General features: G+C 39.5%; 2 pseudogenes; both read right to left on the bottom strand.

Annotated features, from left to right (window-relative positions):
- Positions 1 to 5087: 5087 nt before the first annotated feature.
- On the bottom strand, positions 5088 to 5955 carry LOC118977137 (spermine synthase-like; annotated as a pseudogene).
- A 4188-nt stretch (positions 5956 to 10143) lies between these two features.
- On the bottom strand, positions 10144 to 10428 carry LOC118977153 (small ubiquitin-related modifier 2-like; annotated as a pseudogene).
- Between the last annotated feature and the right edge of the window lie 7492 nt (positions 10429 to 17920).

Raw genomic sequence — 17920 nt, forward strand, 5'->3', positions numbered from 1 at the left:
TCTTCTCTTTCTAGTTATTTAAGGTTAAATATTAGGTTGCCTATCTGAGATTTTCTTATGCTGTTGTGGTTTTAGGCTTGTAATGACATAAACTTTCCTCTTGTTATCACTTTTGCTGGATTTCCAAAATTTTGATATGTTGTGTTATCATTCTCATTTGCCTCTACATATATTTTGATCTTTGCCTTTTATTTCTTCTTTGACTCACTTGTTGTTTAGTGGCATCTTGTTTAATCTCTACTTATTTGTGAGTTTTTCCACTTTCTTTTTGCAGGTGATGCTCAATTTCAAAGCATTGTAGTTGGAGGATATCCTTGGTTTAGTTTCAATCTTCTTAAATTTGTTGAGACTGGTTTTGTGTCCCAAAATATGGTCCATCCTTCAGAATGTTCCATTGCACTAGAGAAGAATATTCTGGTGTTCTGAAGTGAGAAGCTATGTAAATATTGGTTATGTCCATTTAGCCTAATGTGTCATTTAAGGTCAGTATTTCCTTATTGATTTTTTAATTGAATAATCTATCCATTGCTGTCAGTGGAGTTTTTTGGGTCAGTTTTTCTCTTTAGGTCTGTTAGTAGTTGCTTTATATATTTTGATGTTCCCAGGTTAGTTGCATCTTTGTCTCTTGTTACATTTGATATCTTGAAGTCTGTTTTGTCTGATATAAGTATGGGTTAACTCACTTTTCTCCGGACGCCATTTGTTTGGAGTATCATTTTCCACCCCTTCACTTTGAGTCTATGTTTGTCCTTGAAACTGAGATGGGTCTTCTGAAGGCAGCATATAGTTGGGTTTTTTTTTGTTACAGCCTTCTGCTTCTGTGCCTTTTAATTGATGAGTTCAGTGTGTTTCCATTTTGGGTGATTATTGATATATGAGGATTTTATATATCCATTTTATCATTTGTTTCATGTTAGCTCTGTATCTCTATTATTTTCCCCTGTGTTTTTGTTATTTTAAATTTGTGATATTCTGTGATTTTCCCCTTCCATTTCCTCTTTTTTTTTCTTTAAATCATGTGTCTCCTGTATGTTTCTGGCGCCAACCTCCTGTAGCCAGAAGCTGGGGGCACAGCTGCACTGTCTGGCTTGACCCAGCTGTCTCTACCAGGCTGTGCTCTAATGGATGGGGGAGGGCCGGGCAGGGGGAAGTGGGTTTGTGGGTGTGTGATTCTGCTTTTCCTTGTGGGTTAACCACAAAAAGTACAGACCGCTTAGGGTGGAAAGTTGTTTTCAGGCCTTTGGAGATGTGCTAAGTGAGGATTTTACTGCCTGGCAGGACACAGGGGGATGCATTGGCCGAATCCTTTGTCCAGTGCTGGCAGGCTGTGGAGTGCTGTGATTTTCTTGAGCCTCTTCTCTGCCAGGGCTCCTGGCCCCATTATTAATGTTCACCAGCCACCCGGACCCGATTGCTATCTCTGCCTCATCACTCCACCCAGCGGGAAAGGCATCCGAACTCTTCACTTCTGTCATGTCTGCGGGGTCCCTGGTGAGTGTGAGAATGCACTGGGCTTGTCTCTGTTCTTACGCCTCCCTAGCCCATCTCTTCTGTTGGCTTAAATACATCTACCTGGAGCTGTCTCAATGCCCGATGTCTCTGATTTGTGTGTTGAACAGGGAATCCCTTGTTAAGTTATGGCTGTTTACCCTGTACCTTCAAGAGGAGAGACCTGGCGGGCCTCTCACACCACCATGCTGCTGACGTCACCGCACTGCTGTTTTGCATAGAGTCCTGGGTTCTCATGAGATTACCCTGTAGATTTTTTCCGGGGACAAATCATGGTTGTTATGTATGCCTGCATTTGAATCGCAATGTATAAGAACAGCACAGCCCTACACAATTCTTTGGCTATTAGCCTGTGGTGCTGATATATAAAACAAAGTTTGTGTTCATTTTTGTGGACAAATATTTTTAACTGTTTAGTATAAGGAAAGTATTGTATTATGAAGTGGAGTGGGGAAGAGGTAAAAGGATACATTTGATACTATTGTTGTCTTCTGAAAACTATAACATTTTAAAACCTGAATGCATGACTTGGATAACATATTCCAATTTATTAGACAATAATTGAATTTTCTTCTTCTGTGTTTCCCTCCCACTTTAATAGTTTTTCATACCCACTGTCGCCCATCTTTAATGCATAGAATGAATGATGTGATAAAAAGAAACAGTTTGATTAGAAACCTGCCTTTTCATTACATATGTGAGTAATGATAGCTCAAAGGTTTTATAGGGCATGCTTAAGGCACATAACTTCAATGGCTAAATCTAGAAACTCACAATCCAGTAGAGAAATTTAGAATTTTTTCATAAAACTTCATAGTAATTAGAATTTAAGACTGAGTAGTACATTAAATCATGGAGGAGGCTCTGAGAATTAGATTGAGGAAGTTCTGAACTTCAATATTCTTTTCCAAAGGCATTGGTGAAATGCACTGTACTCTGCACAATAGATTGCATTTGATCTGTAGGTGGTTCCTTCAGGCCCATTTAATATTATGAATAATAAACAAGGACTCATAAACATTTTCTAAACTGCCTAAATATAAATTATTTGTGTGTGATAACTGTAGTCAGGCTAATCTAAACCTTCCTTTCTCTAGATACAAAATGGTTTTATGGTAATTCAGGATGATTAGAACGGTTAATTAATAGTGACCAATTACTAAATGCCTACCATGTATATGTCAAATGCTTTACGTACATTCTCTTTTAATAACAACAAGAGAAGGCATTATTATCCATTTAAAAAACAGATGAGAACATTGTGGGTCTGAGGGACTAAGTAACTTGTTCAATGTCACTAACCTAATAAATGTCAAAGGTGGTATTTGATGACAAGATCTATCTGATTATAAAGCTTGAACATGTTGTACCATTCATCCATTAATTAATTAGTTTTTTTCAGAAAGAATTCAAAGCAATTTGATAAAGAGCATCTCATAAAACATGGTGTTAGTGGGGGAGAATAAGTGATAAAAAGGTCCTTGGAAACCTCAGCATTAGTAGCTCCAGAATATTTTACAGGAATCTCTACTCTTGTAATGCTTCCATGTCAACAGAGCTTGCCGACAAGTTTCGTTTGTTGTCAGTTCCTGCCAGGTGGACAGGAAAGAATGTTAATTTCCCTTGTTCCTTGTGGCAGTTTCCTTTGTCTCCTAGTGGCATTCAGGCTGATAATCTTGGTGGACTGATTTATTTTTGTGTTCTTTACAATCTTGCTCTTGAGTAGACTCAAAACATGGAAATATGCAGACAGCTGATCTGAAATGGGAAGGGCCAAGATAAAGAGCAAACTGAATAAAGACAGGACTCTTTAAAGTCAGTAACATTATAAAAATTTTACCCACCTCCCTGACCATATGGGAATGACAAGGTAGTTCCTTGATCAAGCATAAAGCTAGAACTTCAAAGTTTAATCCATCTCAGTAACTGACTCGCTCTGTTGTCCCTCTTAATACTGTCAACAGTAGTCTCTTAATTGTGAGCGAGAACGATAGGTCTCACCTGTCTTTTGGTGACTCAGTTTCCTTATCGGTAAACTGGAAATCATATTAAGAGTAGCTTAACTCAAAAGAATGTGTTTGATGCTTAGAAATATACAATGTGTAAGATTAAAAAGTGATAAAATGTAAACATTTAGAATGTCATGATAGGAAGGTTAAATTATATACTCCAGCATAGTCTTCTGTTCTGTGTATATATATTTTCTCATTTCTAATTTTAATCAAAGCATTGCTAATTCATTTTTTAACTTTCATATAAGCACCAAATTTTAATCATCTAAGTCAATTAATTTTTTGGTAAAGAAAAAACGTCCAGAACTCCCCTCTGATGCGGACACTGGCTCGCAGTGCCTGTGGCATCATGGATGAGATATGAGGCAAATTCACAAGGACTACTGAGTCCCGTGGAGGAGAAGGGACGGCACAGCTACTCCCTCAAGGCTGGAGTGCCTCAGAAGGAGGGCCTGGCCACTCTCTCATGGGGAGAGTGCTGACCCTTGCCTTGACAGGGTTTTATCGGGTTTCAATTTGCACAGGAATACAGGTAAAGTTCATCAATCATTGTCAGGAAGTAAGGATCAAACAATAGATAGCATACAAAGAACTCTGAGGGCCTATTCTGAGTCAGGGTCTGTTAGCTAAAGGGCTACAAAAGTTTGGGAAACAAACTCACTTCCTGCTTGGACCTTTATCATTTAACAAAGAGCATTCTTAGCAAAGCAGGCTCCACAGGATTTTACACTTCCTTTCTCAGGCCTGATCACCCAAGGAGTCCTCCCTTTCCAGCTCAGGGCTGCACCGCCCTCTGTCATTGTCTCAGGCTTAAGTCAGGCAGAGGAGGCAGATAGCCAAGGAATTAGGAGAAATGAAGACTCAGGCTTCATCACAGCTGAGGGGCGAGAGTCTATCACCCCCTTTCTCCATAGCCCCCCAAATCTTTCCCTGGGGTCTCCACGTGATCATGCCTGTCTTAGGTCATTCCCTGCTAGGGGAATCTTACCCGTCATTGGCTAACTGATCAAGCACTGGGGGTCAGGCAGGGGGAAGTAAAAGGAGCAGAGGCAGCGCCCCTGCCAGGGAGATAAACTTTGTCTCTTCAGTGGTTTATGGTCTGAAAATCATTCACTCAGCCTTAGCCATGGGGGCAGGGTTTACAGCTCCTGAAACCAGGCAGGGTGGTTCCCAACACCCCTCCAGAACAAAACAATGATGCTCATTCTTCCAAATTCAAGTCTATGAAAGTAAATTCAAATTCAAAGTCTATGAAAGTAAAATAAAATTCAAAGTCTATGAAAATAAAATAAAAACCAGCCCATACAGGGGGGGAAAGTAATGAAAATCACATTCTAGGGGTTCAGTGCCTTTAGTGGCTTTTGCTATGCCATCTAATCATCCTTCAGCACCCTAGTTCATCAAAATATACATATTAAATTTGCTATTTAAAATTAAAAATAATGATCAAAAAGGAAAACTTGGGAGAAATTCACAATCAATTGCCTGACTTGTTTTGATGTCATGGACAGCATATGATGGTCAGGAGGGCTGTTTGTAAGCACACCTGGTCAGGGGGTACTGACCTTAAGGTTTAGCTCACTTCCCAACAGTGTAAAATACACACAATTCCAAGTATGAAGGGACCCAGACGATCTCCTTTGAGAATTCCACGGGACAATATAGGTGCCCCAGCTGTTCTTCATCAGGTGACAGGGTTTCTGAGAAGTTGACATAGTTCCCTTGGGTAAAATATTTCCCATCCTGTTTCAGTACTTTCATGGAAAGGTCAAGAATCAGTCTGAGGAAGTTCCATGTGGAATCTTCTTCCGGAGATGTGGAGATTGGAACAGCTGTCAAATCACTAGTCACATAATCAAAGTCTCTCCCTTCTTTGGTGTATCTCTTCAGTGCTGGAATACAGTCCTCTACTAGAACCTGATAGGAATCTCCTTTAGTCTGAGATGTCACCACACGTTTTCCACATGTGTTTCTTACATCCATCAGTCATCATTTGGTCAATCTCTACCACAGTGACCATCTTTGGTTTCAATTTGATGATTCCACATAAAATGTCCCCATCTCTGCCTCCCAGAATCGGCAGGTCTTTGCCAGTGTAATCTTCTTTGCTTGCCCATGATGGCCTGCGTATATGCCAAATCACTCTCTGCCAGATTAACATCTCCACTAGGGATATTTGAAAATATTTCCAAACTGCTCCGAGTGCAGAATTTTGATGTTTTGATAAGGTGAATCTTCATCCTGCACCACTTCATCTCTGTCATATTCAACCAGGCAGCCATCAGCCCCAGGAGTACCTACCAAAGGCCCCTCCTTGAACTGTGAGCAGTGACTGCTTCACCTGCCTAGTAATGTCCTGACTCGATTCTTTCATTGTTTCTTCTACTTTGTTCAAAAGATGTACAACTTCTTTGCCTTCTGCATCACCAGCATATATATATTAATATATAATTATTATAAATATATGTATATATAAATTATATATATATTTTATTGATTATACCATTATAGTTGTTCTATTCCCCCCTTCATTCCCCTCCACCCGCACACTCCCTCCCCCACCATTCTCCCCTCCTTAGTTTATAACCACGTATCTTAAGTTCTTTAGATTCTATATTTCCCATACTATTCTTGCCCTCCCCCTATCTATTTTCTACCTACTGTCTATGCTACTTATTCTCTGTACCTTCTTCCCCCTTCTCCTCCTCCCACTCCCCTGTTGCTAACCCTCCATGTGTTCTTCATTTCTATGGTTCCACTCCTGATCTAGCTGTCCTCTTGGTTTGCTTTTGTTTTAGGTGTGGTTGTTAATAACTGTGAGTTTGCTGTCCTTTCACTGTTCATATTTTTCATCTTCTTTTTCTTAGGTAAGTCCCTTTAATATTTCATATAATAATGGTGTGATGATGATGAACTCTTTGAACTTGACCTTATCTGAGAAGCACTTTATCTGCCTTTCCATTCTAAATAAAAGTTTTGCTGGATAGAGCAATCTTGGATGTAGGCCCTTGCTTTTCATGACTTGGAATACTTCTTTCCAGCCCCTTCTTGCCTGTAAGGTCTCTTTTGAGAAATCTGCTGACAGTCTGATGGGTACTCCTTTGTAGGTGACTGTCCCCTTATTTCTCGGTGCTTCTAGAATTCTCTCCTTCATTTTATTTTATTTAGTTATTTTTAAGATTTTATTTATTTATCTTTAGAGGGAAAGGGAAGGAGAGAGGGAAAGAAATATCAATGTATGGCTGCCTCTGGTGTGTCCCCTGCCGGGAACTGGCCTGCAACCCAGGCATGTGCCCTGACTGGGAATCAAACCATGATCGTCTGGTTCTCAGGCTCACTCTCCTTCATTTTAATCTTGGATAAAGTAATTATGATTTGCCTTGGTGTGTTGCTCCTTGGGTCCACCTTCTTTGGGACTCTCTGAGCTTCTGGGACTTCCTGGGAGTCTATTTCCCTAGCCAGAATGGGGAAGTTCTCCTTTATTATTTGTTCAAATAAGTTTTCCACTTGTTGCTCTTCCTCTTTCCCTTCTGGTACCCCTACAATTCAGATGTTGGAACGTTTAAAGATGTCCTGGAATTTCCTAAGTCTCTCCTCATATTTTTGAATTCTTGTTTCTTCATTGTTTCCTGTTTGGTTGTTTCTTTCTTCCTTTTGGTCTACTCTATTGATTTTAGTCCCAGTTTCCTTTCCATCACTATTGGTTCCCTGTGCATTTTGCTTCATTTCACTTAGTGTGACCTTCATTTTTCTAATCTAATTTGTGACTAAAATCAACCAGTTCTGTGAACATCCTGATCACCAGTATTTTGAACTGTGCATCTGATAGGTTGGCTGTCTCTTTGTCATTTAGAAGTATTGGCTCTGGGGCTTTGAGCTGTTCTTCTGCTTGAGCCATAATGTTTTGGTCTGTTGGTGCCAGTTACATATGAGGGGCAGAGGCTTAGGTGTTCACCAGGGTGGGTCTACCAAGTTGCTGGGTTGTGACTGCAGATGGGGTCAGAGAAGGAGCGATGGTGTTTGTTGGGCGCTCTCTCAGATTTTGGTCCCCTCTGCTACTTGTCACAAGCAAATTGGGCCCTTCTGGTGCTGGTTCCTGGGTGGGTAGGCTTGTTTACATTCTAGGACTCTGTGGGTCTCTCCAATGAACTCTCCTGTGAGGTTGGGAGCCTCTCCTGGCACCTCAACCCCTGAAAGTTTTTCCAATAGGTGCTTTTAGGCTTTATTTCCCATCACTGGGGCCCTGGGTTACACGGTCTGTCTCACTGTACGTTTGTAAACCTGCCTGGTTTATCTGTGCGAAAATGTGTGTCCGTGGTCAGCCAGCGCCCTGTGTGCCTCCCTGGGTTTGCTCATTTTTTCCCAGCTCCTGGGTCACTAGCCACCGCCTCTTCCGGCCAGGACCCGTCTGCCTGCCGCTGACTCCACCCCTCTTACCGGTGTGGATGAATGGTTCCTTGTTGTCGGACTTTGGCACAGTTAAATTTTCTGTGCTTGGGTTTCTAAATCTTTGTTGTCCTTAAAGTTGGTTGTGTGAGGAGATACTGTGTTTCTACCTACTCTTCCATCTTGGCCAGAAGTCAGTCTTGACTTCTTTCTTGGGCTTTTTGTGGACTATGGTGAGTGCTGGAGTCTCCTAAGCTGCCATTTCACACACACGTGCACACACACACACACACACACGCACAAACTATATAAATATATATATGTATATATATGTATAATGAATGGGCAATTAAGAACTTGGAAATAAACTGGTCAAATATTCCTGATATTTCTGCCATGCCCAATCAAATGAAATTTCATTGTGATTGATATTGGGTAGATTAGGCAATTGGTTCCCCAAAAGAAAAGTTTTCTCTAGAAAATTGGCTAGAATGTAAGACAAGTAAATACAATATATTCTCTGAAAGTGGGGTGCCACTGCACCCCTGCTTGTACATGGCCTTCAGTAATGCATCACACGCTGCATGGTTTAGTGCACTTTGTTGGGGATGAGAGTGAGAATCCCACCAGGATGAAGAGAGGAATACCTTAATATTATTAGTAATGTTAGCAGTTATACTTTCTCCATCTTAAGATACAAGTGTATTTGTTTACAATATTTTTTTGTCACCAAAAACAACTTTGAATGTATAATAACTAACTGTAAAGGTATTTGGAGAGAATGAAAATAAAATTATGACTGTTTACTTGCACTCCCTTCTTGAGAAAAGATGGGTAGGAGGATACTTTCTTGCCTAAGTTAGTAATTATAGAAATTGAACCTCATTATTCAACACCAAATACTGACTTTTTTTGTCTAGACCAGCTGAGTTAGCATAATAATGTTGCTATTGCTATTCAGTGAAGCAATAAAACCTGAGTTGGGGTAGGGATAGGGGTGGGGTAGGCAGAGAGTCAATATGGTTTTTCCCTCCCTGCTTCTTTAATCTCCAAGCTGGGCTGGTGGATCATGACCTCTTTACTGCTGTGACTCTTGCTGTCACCTTTGTAATCCTCTTCAGCAGTAGCTGTTTCACCTTGTTCCTTGAAGTTGGGATGGGTTCAGAACTGAGTGACACACAGGATTTTAAAGATGGCAACGATCCAGTCCACAGTAAGGGCTTGTGTGCATCTCCCTCTCTTTCTTTTTCTTTTTTTAAACAAGAAGTTTATTTAAACAATAAATCACTTGACTTGAAAAGAAAACTATCTAGGATTCATTTCTTCTAGAGTAAGTTATCCCTACTTAAAGACAGATTGCTGTACATGTAACAGCTACATACAAAAAAGTTACAAAATTGTCCTTGATTGTGATGCATACTTCCCTCGTCTTGACTCATCCTACATTTGAGAAACAAGCCAAGAAAACAAAGTGTCTTGTGATTTCAGGGTCTGGGATGTTTCTCTATTCCTGGATATTCTATTCACAGGACATGATACTAGTCTTTTGGACTAGGCTTTTTTAATAATAAGAAATGACCATATTTTCCAGATGACTTTGGTTTTACAATGATAAATGAAAAACATTAAAATTCCTCAATCAAACAAGATATGCAAGGATTTATTTATTTATTTTTTGAGGTTTCTTTTTTTAATCTTTATTGTATTTTTTTCCGTTTTCCTTTATTTCCCTCGTATCCCCTAGCAATCACCACACTGTTGTCCATGAGGCCTTTTTCCTTTTGTGCAAAGATTTTTATGTTGCTCTTTTTCATTAAACAATGAGATCAAAATAATTTACTGAAATATAAAGATAAGAGCTGAATGAGCATGCCAGGATTAGAGAAGGGGTATTTTCCCAGAACCAGTATTTTTCTGCATTCTGTCTCCATTGGATGGTCATTTTAACTAAACAGCCACTGGCCTTTTAGTTAAAAAATGCAAATGCTTGTGCACATACGTCAGTTACTTTATGTACAATAAAGGAATGGGGAAAGAGAAAATGAGAGGTAGAGAAAACTATATTCTAGTCATCAGGATGCAGTGGAACCAAACTGTAGTTTATTTTCCTTCCCCTTGTAAATTAATTAATTAATTAATCTATTTATTGTTGTTTGAGTACAATGCAGCTTTCTAATTGGGAAGTTTTCCTGGTCTGGAGGTGCAGAATTCTGAAGTATAGTAACAGGTTCCCATTCTAGTAGGCACTTCCTGACTACTGCCAGAACACATCAATTGTGTCTTCTCCTCCATGTCCAACTGTGCAGGTATGTCTGTTTCATTGGCTGGCTGCCCGTCAAATCAGAATCTGATGTGCCTCATTGACAAACCCTCTTGTTCACAATGGGCTTTCATTAGTTTACTAGGTGGTATATGTCTTTTAATCGTAAACTGCACCACAGAACCATCTTGCCCTGCCACCTTCAAATTGATGATTACTGTTCTCAGTCTTGACTCCTTTCTTGGGCTTTTTGTGGGGCATGGCGAGTGCTAGAGTCTCCTCAGCTGCCACTTCACAAACGGTCTGCACTGAACATACAAACAAGCAGCACCAGGAGCAGCAGAAGGATATAGCTGGAAGAGGGTCTTTATTTCTTTCTTACCGCCTTGTTGGCTGAGTTTAAACTTAGGTCCATTATTCTACCTCAGTTTGCTTTTCTGTTTTCTGAAAAGGAGCATAATATGTGCTTGCTAGTGAAATACAAAGTACCAAATTCTATATCTAGGTTCCAGTTAACTTTTTCCCCCTGTTGTTCCTCTCAGATTTGAGTTGCCATAGTGGCTGGGACCAAGGCATATCTTCAGGGGAATCTTAATGTTTCATATGGTCAAGATCAAGAGTGTGGGCAGATGGAAGTCAGTATATCTTTAAGATGAGGTCTTCTGGGATGCACTTATGTTTTTGTGTGCTTTTTTCTTTTGGAAAGAGTTGCCTGCATCTTTCATTTTATTTTTAGACTCATATTTTTGGTAGAATTTTATCTGTCTACTCTCCAGCCAAATGGGGGGAATCTGCTTGTGATGCATACTTTCTTCGTCTCGACTCATCCTACATTTGAGAAATGAGCCAAGAAAACAAAATCTCTTGTGTTTTAGGGTCTCGGTTGTTTTGCTATTTCTAGATATTCTATTCACAGGACATGATACTAATCTTTTGGACTAGGTTTTTTTAATTGAAAGAAATGACCATATTTTCCTGATGACCTAATATCAAGAACGGTAAAGATATAGTGGGAAGAAAGAAGAACAAATGGAAAGGGGAATGGAACTCAAGTGAAATTTTCAATACCTGCAACAGTGTGGGTTTGAGTTTGCTCTGTACTGGATTGAAATGAGGAGGTTCATGATGAGGATGAGATATGTAACCAGTTACAGAGTTCTTGCCACCAGTGAGTACTGTGGCAATGATTGGAGTCTTTAATTAGGAAAGCAATCAAGATTGTAGGATTAGACCTTCCACTTTAGAAAAGAAGAAACCTGGTTTCATTTACCACAAGCTCAGCTTGCAGATGATCATTTTGCTGTGGTTTTTAGAGAAGACCACCTTGGGAGAAAGGCATGTAAATCACATTTCATTGCTAGTTAAACAAATCAGTGAAAGTTGCAGGGGCAGACCCCCTCCAGAGCAAAGGCCTGCAGTAATTACCAACCGTCTCCGGTAAAGAGATGGTGACACATTCAGTGAGAATGAGTCCTGGCTCGCTCTTTGGGGCAAAAGAACATCCATTGGAAAAACCGGTTCTCTTATGTTGGTGTCAGAAAGAGGGCTTTCTAACCGAGGGATTTGACAAACTAGACAAAAGGCCTGGCTAAGTAATCAAATATTCATGCAGGTGCTTTAGTTTTCCCTGCAGCACTTCTTCATACCAGATGAACTATGATTGGGCCTAGTGTTCTCCCTGAGTTAAGATCTCTTCATGTACATTTTTTCAATGATGACATATTTTATGTAGATATTGTCTCCATGGAATGCAAGCATTTGTTTAATTTGGAGAATGAGCAGTTTCTTTCCTATTTGATCAAACAGGTAATGAACATTCTTTATGGTATTGCATCCTCATGGAGGCTTATCTGTGGGCTTGCTGAGTGTACCACTGGCAACTGCACTGTTTGACTTAACTGCTGGGCTGTGGAGCAAGTGATGATTCCTGTAATCTCTCCCTGTTCTCTGTAACAACATTCTACCTGTACTGGTACTGGGCACCGTGTGCCTTGCTCTGGTCCAAGGCCCAGTTTTATTGGGTTGGCCAAAAAGTTCATTTGGATTTTTTTTATAAGATGGTTCTAGTAGTGCTTAGTTGTCTTTATCTTCATTGTAATCAATTTTGTTAGGTTGTATTGTGACAGCTGTCATATCAGCATACATTAAAAATGAACTTATCAAAGTTGGTGAATTTTCGTGTAGCCATTTTAATATTGAGTATGGAAGAAAATATGTAACATTTTCAATATATTATGCTTTGTTACTTCAAGAAATGTAAAAGCACAACTGAAATGCAAAAAAATAAAAGATTTGTGCAGCGTATGGAGAAGGTGCTGTGACTGATTGAATGTGTCAAAAGTGGTTTGTGAAGTTTTGTGCTGGAGATTTCTCACTGGATGGTGCTCCATCGTCGGGTAGACCAGCTGGAGTGGATAGCGATCAAATCCAGACATCGATGGAGAGCAATCAATGTTATACCACGCGGGAGATAGCTGACATACTCAAAATATCCAAATCAATAAAGTTATTAGTGAAAATGAAAAATGTATCTTTTACTTTACTATAAAAACTAAATGAACATTTTGGCCATATCTGTAATTAGTGTTCTCTTTATTGCAAGGACCAGAAACCTATTTAAACTAACTTACATAATGAAAAGGCTTGCTGAGAGAATAAAATGACTTCTCTTAGAAATAAAATATAGAAAATACAGCCCAACTTAAAGGAACCACAAAACTGTCACTTTAGTTACTCTTGTGTGTCATCTCTATGTGAATTTTCTCTGCAGACTGTCTTTCTGTGTGTACTCGTTAGCATGCACATAACATCCCTGAGACCATGTTACCAGCTGGGCACCTAGTGCCATACAATTATTATTTATTTTAGATCAAATAAGAGAAGAGAGGAGCAAGGAAGGTCAAGAGAGAGGGAGTGAGGGAAAGAGACAGAGGGAGAGGAAGAAGCCGATGGGTTGCTAGTTAGACAACAAATACCTTCCTTTATTTATCAGTTAGGTTAGGCTAGTTACAAATAAGCAAAAAAAAAAAATCTACAGCAAGTTTTACTTCTTGCTCAGACTGCATGTCAATTATGGGTCATCAGAGGGCTCTGTACATTGTAGTCACTCAGGGACATGGGCTGAGAGAGTGGCCCCCATTTTGAACATTGCTGGTCACTCTGCCAGATGGAAAAGAGAGCTTTGGATCATCTTTCTTTTCAATTAAATACTTGGCCCAGATGATGCACACAATTTCCTACTTATAACACATGGTCCAAAAATAATTTAAAGCCCTCTCTCTCTCAAACGCATGCTTAGGAGGGGCCTAAGTGGGGATTATTTGGTAAATAGCACCAAATGGTACCACACCTTAGAACAAGGGTCTTATTCTTGTCTAATTCTTGGCACTAATGTTGCCATAAAACATTTAGCATTTTTTTCTTGTCCACTAGTGTTTCTTATTGTGAAAGAGCTTGATAGAAACAGTGTATTCAAGATTATACCTGATTGCAGTCTAAGCTATTTTAGAGATAGTGGTAATAAAGACAATTGTCATGCATCTGTCACGTGCCTGACTGTCCACATAAATTATCTCTAATTGTTACAAAAATTTTTTGAGGTTTGTAATATTAGCACAATACTGACAAATATTAAGGTTGTTCTTTTTGCTAATGAGTAGCTTGGAAATTAAAATGTCTCTGGAATTGCAGCAAAAACTTTTCCCATTTTTTTCGGTAAATCTCTTGCCTTAGAAATTTATTAGAATGTAATTGAAACAAGTACCAGGACTTAAAAAAAATCCTAAGAAAGGCTGCTGATAATTTTAATACTCCATAAAGTTTTAGTAAAGATAGATCTATTTTGTCTTGTATACTTTTGGACATTCTCTATTTTGTTAACCTATAGTTAGCAAACCTATTTGTAACTAGGAAAGAAACATAAATATTTTAAAATACATTCTTGGGAATTTCTAATAAGTAGCAAAGGAATAGGAACACTTACACTGTCTTTCTAGTCTTCTCACCTGAACACTGGCAGAGGCAGGTATTTCATCCCTTTGCTTGCAATTAGCTGCTCCTCTGCCTCTGATGACCTTGACCCTGGCCCTTCCCAGTTAGCTTATCCCTTTGGGAGCAGATTAAATGCCTTTGACCACCAATGTATACCAACTCTTCAAAGAGACTGTGGACACTTCATTGATTTTTTTATTCAGTTTTCTGTACAAACAATAAGCAAACAGATGCTTAACACTTTTAATGTGTAAGGAAGGGCCAAAGTCTTATGTGAAAATTGATTGGTTGAAACTATCAGTATTCCAGAGTGTATCTGATTTGAGACACAATTAAAACACTCCAGCCAGAGATAGAAACTGTCTCAGTGGTATTACACATTTTCACACTTTACACTGTTTCTAGGCAATGGCCTATGGACCTTTTCTTTTCTTTGTGGGTTAAATGATCTCGTATTAGACTTACATGTGTTCTGATTACTCTGCAGTGTCTAACTGGTCTTTTTAGTCTTATAAAGTATAACCATTTACTTAATATTGACTTTTAATTTTTAATTTAAATTTCAATCTCTTTTAAAGCAGTACATATGTATATATAATTATAACATTTTGCCTATATATGTGTATATATAGTTTAAGATTTGAAACAATACTATTGAGCTTATAATAACAAAAATTTCTGACCAGCTTCTACTCCACTCTTCCCCAATGCCCACACGTCAAGGGTATCACTTCTAATTTTTTTTTAGCAAATTGTTTTGCTATTTACTTCTGTTTGAAAACAACATCCCTAGACTTCCATTCCTTGCTATTTTAGAGGAGCTCTCATAGAAGATGTGAATTCAGCTCTATTAACCTGCAGCATCCTCTTATTCCCTCTCCACCTACCCACTGCTCTCACTCACCTCCCAATATAGGTTTTGGTTAAATAATGTCCAGTGTTACCACTAAGTAAATATTTTTCACAGCTGAGCCATGTTGTTTAATCTAATCACATAATTTCTTGGACTTAATAATTGCCTCTCTTTTTTTTGGTGATTTTTAGAGACTTTTACTAATTTAGTCTCCAGTTTTCTGAATTATAAATGTCCTTCCAATTTAGCCTATTATAGCTTTCCTTTCTGTTTTGCCCCCTCCCTTTCACCTTTCTTCTCCCTCCCTCCCTCCCTCCCTCCCTCCCCCTCCCTCCCTCCCTCCCCGTCCCTCCCTCCCTCCCTCCCTTCCTTCCTCCCTCCCTTCCTTCCTTCCTTCCTTCCTTCCTTCCTTCCTTCCATCCTGTTTTTCTTTCTTTCTTTTTGGGTACATCCATTTTGGAGCCTCTGTCCACTTGCCAACATCCTTAGAGAGGTCTTTGTCTCCCATGTTGGGTCTCCTGTTTTCCTGGGTCATGTCTTTTTCTTGATTTCTACTCTCATTTGCTCTTTCTCTCTGTAAACTTTTATGACATCACATTTTACTTTTCTGATTCTGTTTTCATCTCCACAGGTCTTTTGGTCTTAGAATTTTTTTGTTGTAGCATCCCTTTCTTGTTTCACAGAGTCAATATCTTTTTATGTCTCTCTGAGACATTTTTCCCAGTTTAAATGTTTACATATTTAAATAGCCATGTTTTAAATGTTCATGCATTTATTTTTATTATTATTTTTTTCTGATTTTTAAAAATATACTTTATTGATTATGCCATTACAGTTGTCCCATTTTCCCCTTCTTTCTCCTCCACCCTGCACACCCCCTCACCCCACATTCCCCCCTTTAGTTCATGTCCATGTGTCACAAGTTCTTTAGATTCTATATTTCCCAGACTACTCTTGACCTCCCCCAGTCTATTTTTTCCCCACTGTCTATGCTGCTTATTCTCTGTACTTTCTTCCCCCTTCTCCCCCTCCTACTCCCCTGTTGCTAACCCTCAATGTCATCTCCATTTCTATGGTTCTGCTCCTGATCTAGCTGTCTACTTAGTTTGGTTTTGTTTTAGGTGTGGTTGTTAATAACTGTGAGTTTGCTGTCCTTTCACTGTTCATATTTTTTAATCTTCTTGTTCTTAGATAAGTTCTTTTAACATTTCATATAATAAGGGCTTGGTGATGATGAACTCTTTGAACTTGACCTTATCTAAGAAGCATTTTATCTGCCCTTCCATTCTAAATGAAAGCTTTGCTGGATATAGTAATCTTGGATGGAGGTGTTTGGATTTCATGACTTGGAATACTTCTTTCCAGCCCCTTCTTGCCTGTAAGGTCTCTTTGGAGAAATCAGCTGACAGTCTGATGGGAACTCCTTTGTAGGTGACTGTCCCCTTATCTCTTGCTGGTTCTAGGATTCTCTCCTTCATTTTAATCTTGGGTAATGTAATTATGATATGCCTTGGTGTGTTCCTCCTTGGGTCCACCTTCTTTGGGACTCTCTGAGCTTCCTGGACTTCCTGGAAGTCTATTTCCTTTGCCAGATTGGGGAAGTTCTCCTTTATTATTTGTTCAAATGAGTTTTCCACTTGTTGCTGTTCCTCTTCTCCTTCTGGCACCCCTATAATTCAGATATTGGGACATTTAAAGATGCCTTGGAGGTTCCTACGTTTCTCCTCATTTTTTAAATTCTTGTTTCTTTATTGTTTTCTGTTTGGTTGTTTCTTTCTTCTTTCTGGTTGTCTTGGAGGTGTCTCAAAGATGTCTTGGAGGTTCCTAAGTTTCTCCTCATTTTTTAAATTCTTGTTTCTTTATTGTTTTCTGTTTGGTTGTTTCTTTCTTCTTTCTGGTCCATTCCCTTGATTTGAGTCCCAGTTCCCTTTCCATCACTATTGGTTCCCTGTGCATTTTGCTTCATTTTACTTAATATAGCCTTCATTTTTCATCTAATTTGTAACCAAAATTAACCAGTTCTGTGACCATCCTGATCATCAGTATTTTGAACTGTGCACCTGATAGGTTGGCTATCTCTTTCTTGATTAGAAGTATTGGCTCTGAGGCTTTGATCTGTTCTGTTTAGGCCATAATGTTTTGGTCTGGTAGCGCCTGTTACATATGAGTGGCAGAGCCTTAGGTATTCACCAGGGTGGGGCAACCCACGTGGCTGGGTTGTGATGCTGAATGTGGGTGCAGGGTCAGAGAGAGAGCAATGGCACTTGTCCTGCTCTCTCCCGGATATTACTCAGCTCTGTCGCTTCCTACAAGCAAACTGAGCCCTTCTGGTGCTGGTTCCCTGAGTGGGTGGGCTTGTGTACATTCTAAGACTCTGTGGGTTTCTCCAACAAACTCTCCTGTGAGGCTGGGAGCCTCTCCTGGCACCTCAACCCCTAAAAGTTTTTCCAATAGGCGCTTTTAGGCTTTATTTCCCATTGCTGGGGCCCTGAGTTGTGTGGTCTGTCTCAGTGCCCTTTTTTTTTTGCCTGGTATATCTACGCACTAATGTGTGTCCACAGTCAGCCGACCACCTTGCACACCTCATTGGGTTTGCTTGTTTCCTCCCTGCACTCAGTTCTGCTAACCTCTGCCCCTTCCTGCTGGAACCCCTCTCCGCAGGCTGGTGACTCTGTCCCCTTACTGGTCTGGATGAATGGTTCATTGTTAGACTTTGGTATAGTTCAATTTTCTGTCTGTTCTGATTGTATTTTATTTCTAAATCTTCATTGTCCTTAAATTTGGTTGTGGGAGGAGGTACAGTATTTCCTACACCTCCACCTCCTACACCTCCACCTTTGCCAGAAGCCACATTTATTATTTTTAATAGGCAATACATGCACATGGTAAAGTGCTCAAACAATAAAAAAA

The sequence above is a fragment of the Sturnira hondurensis genome, unplaced genomic scaffold, assembly GCF_014824575.4.
Source record: "Sturnira hondurensis isolate 20B ecotype Veracruz unplaced genomic scaffold, ASM1482457v3 Scaffold0021214, whole genome shotgun sequence".
NCBI classification, from domain to species: domain Eukaryota; kingdom Metazoa; phylum Chordata; class Mammalia; order Chiroptera; family Phyllostomidae; genus Sturnira; species Sturnira hondurensis.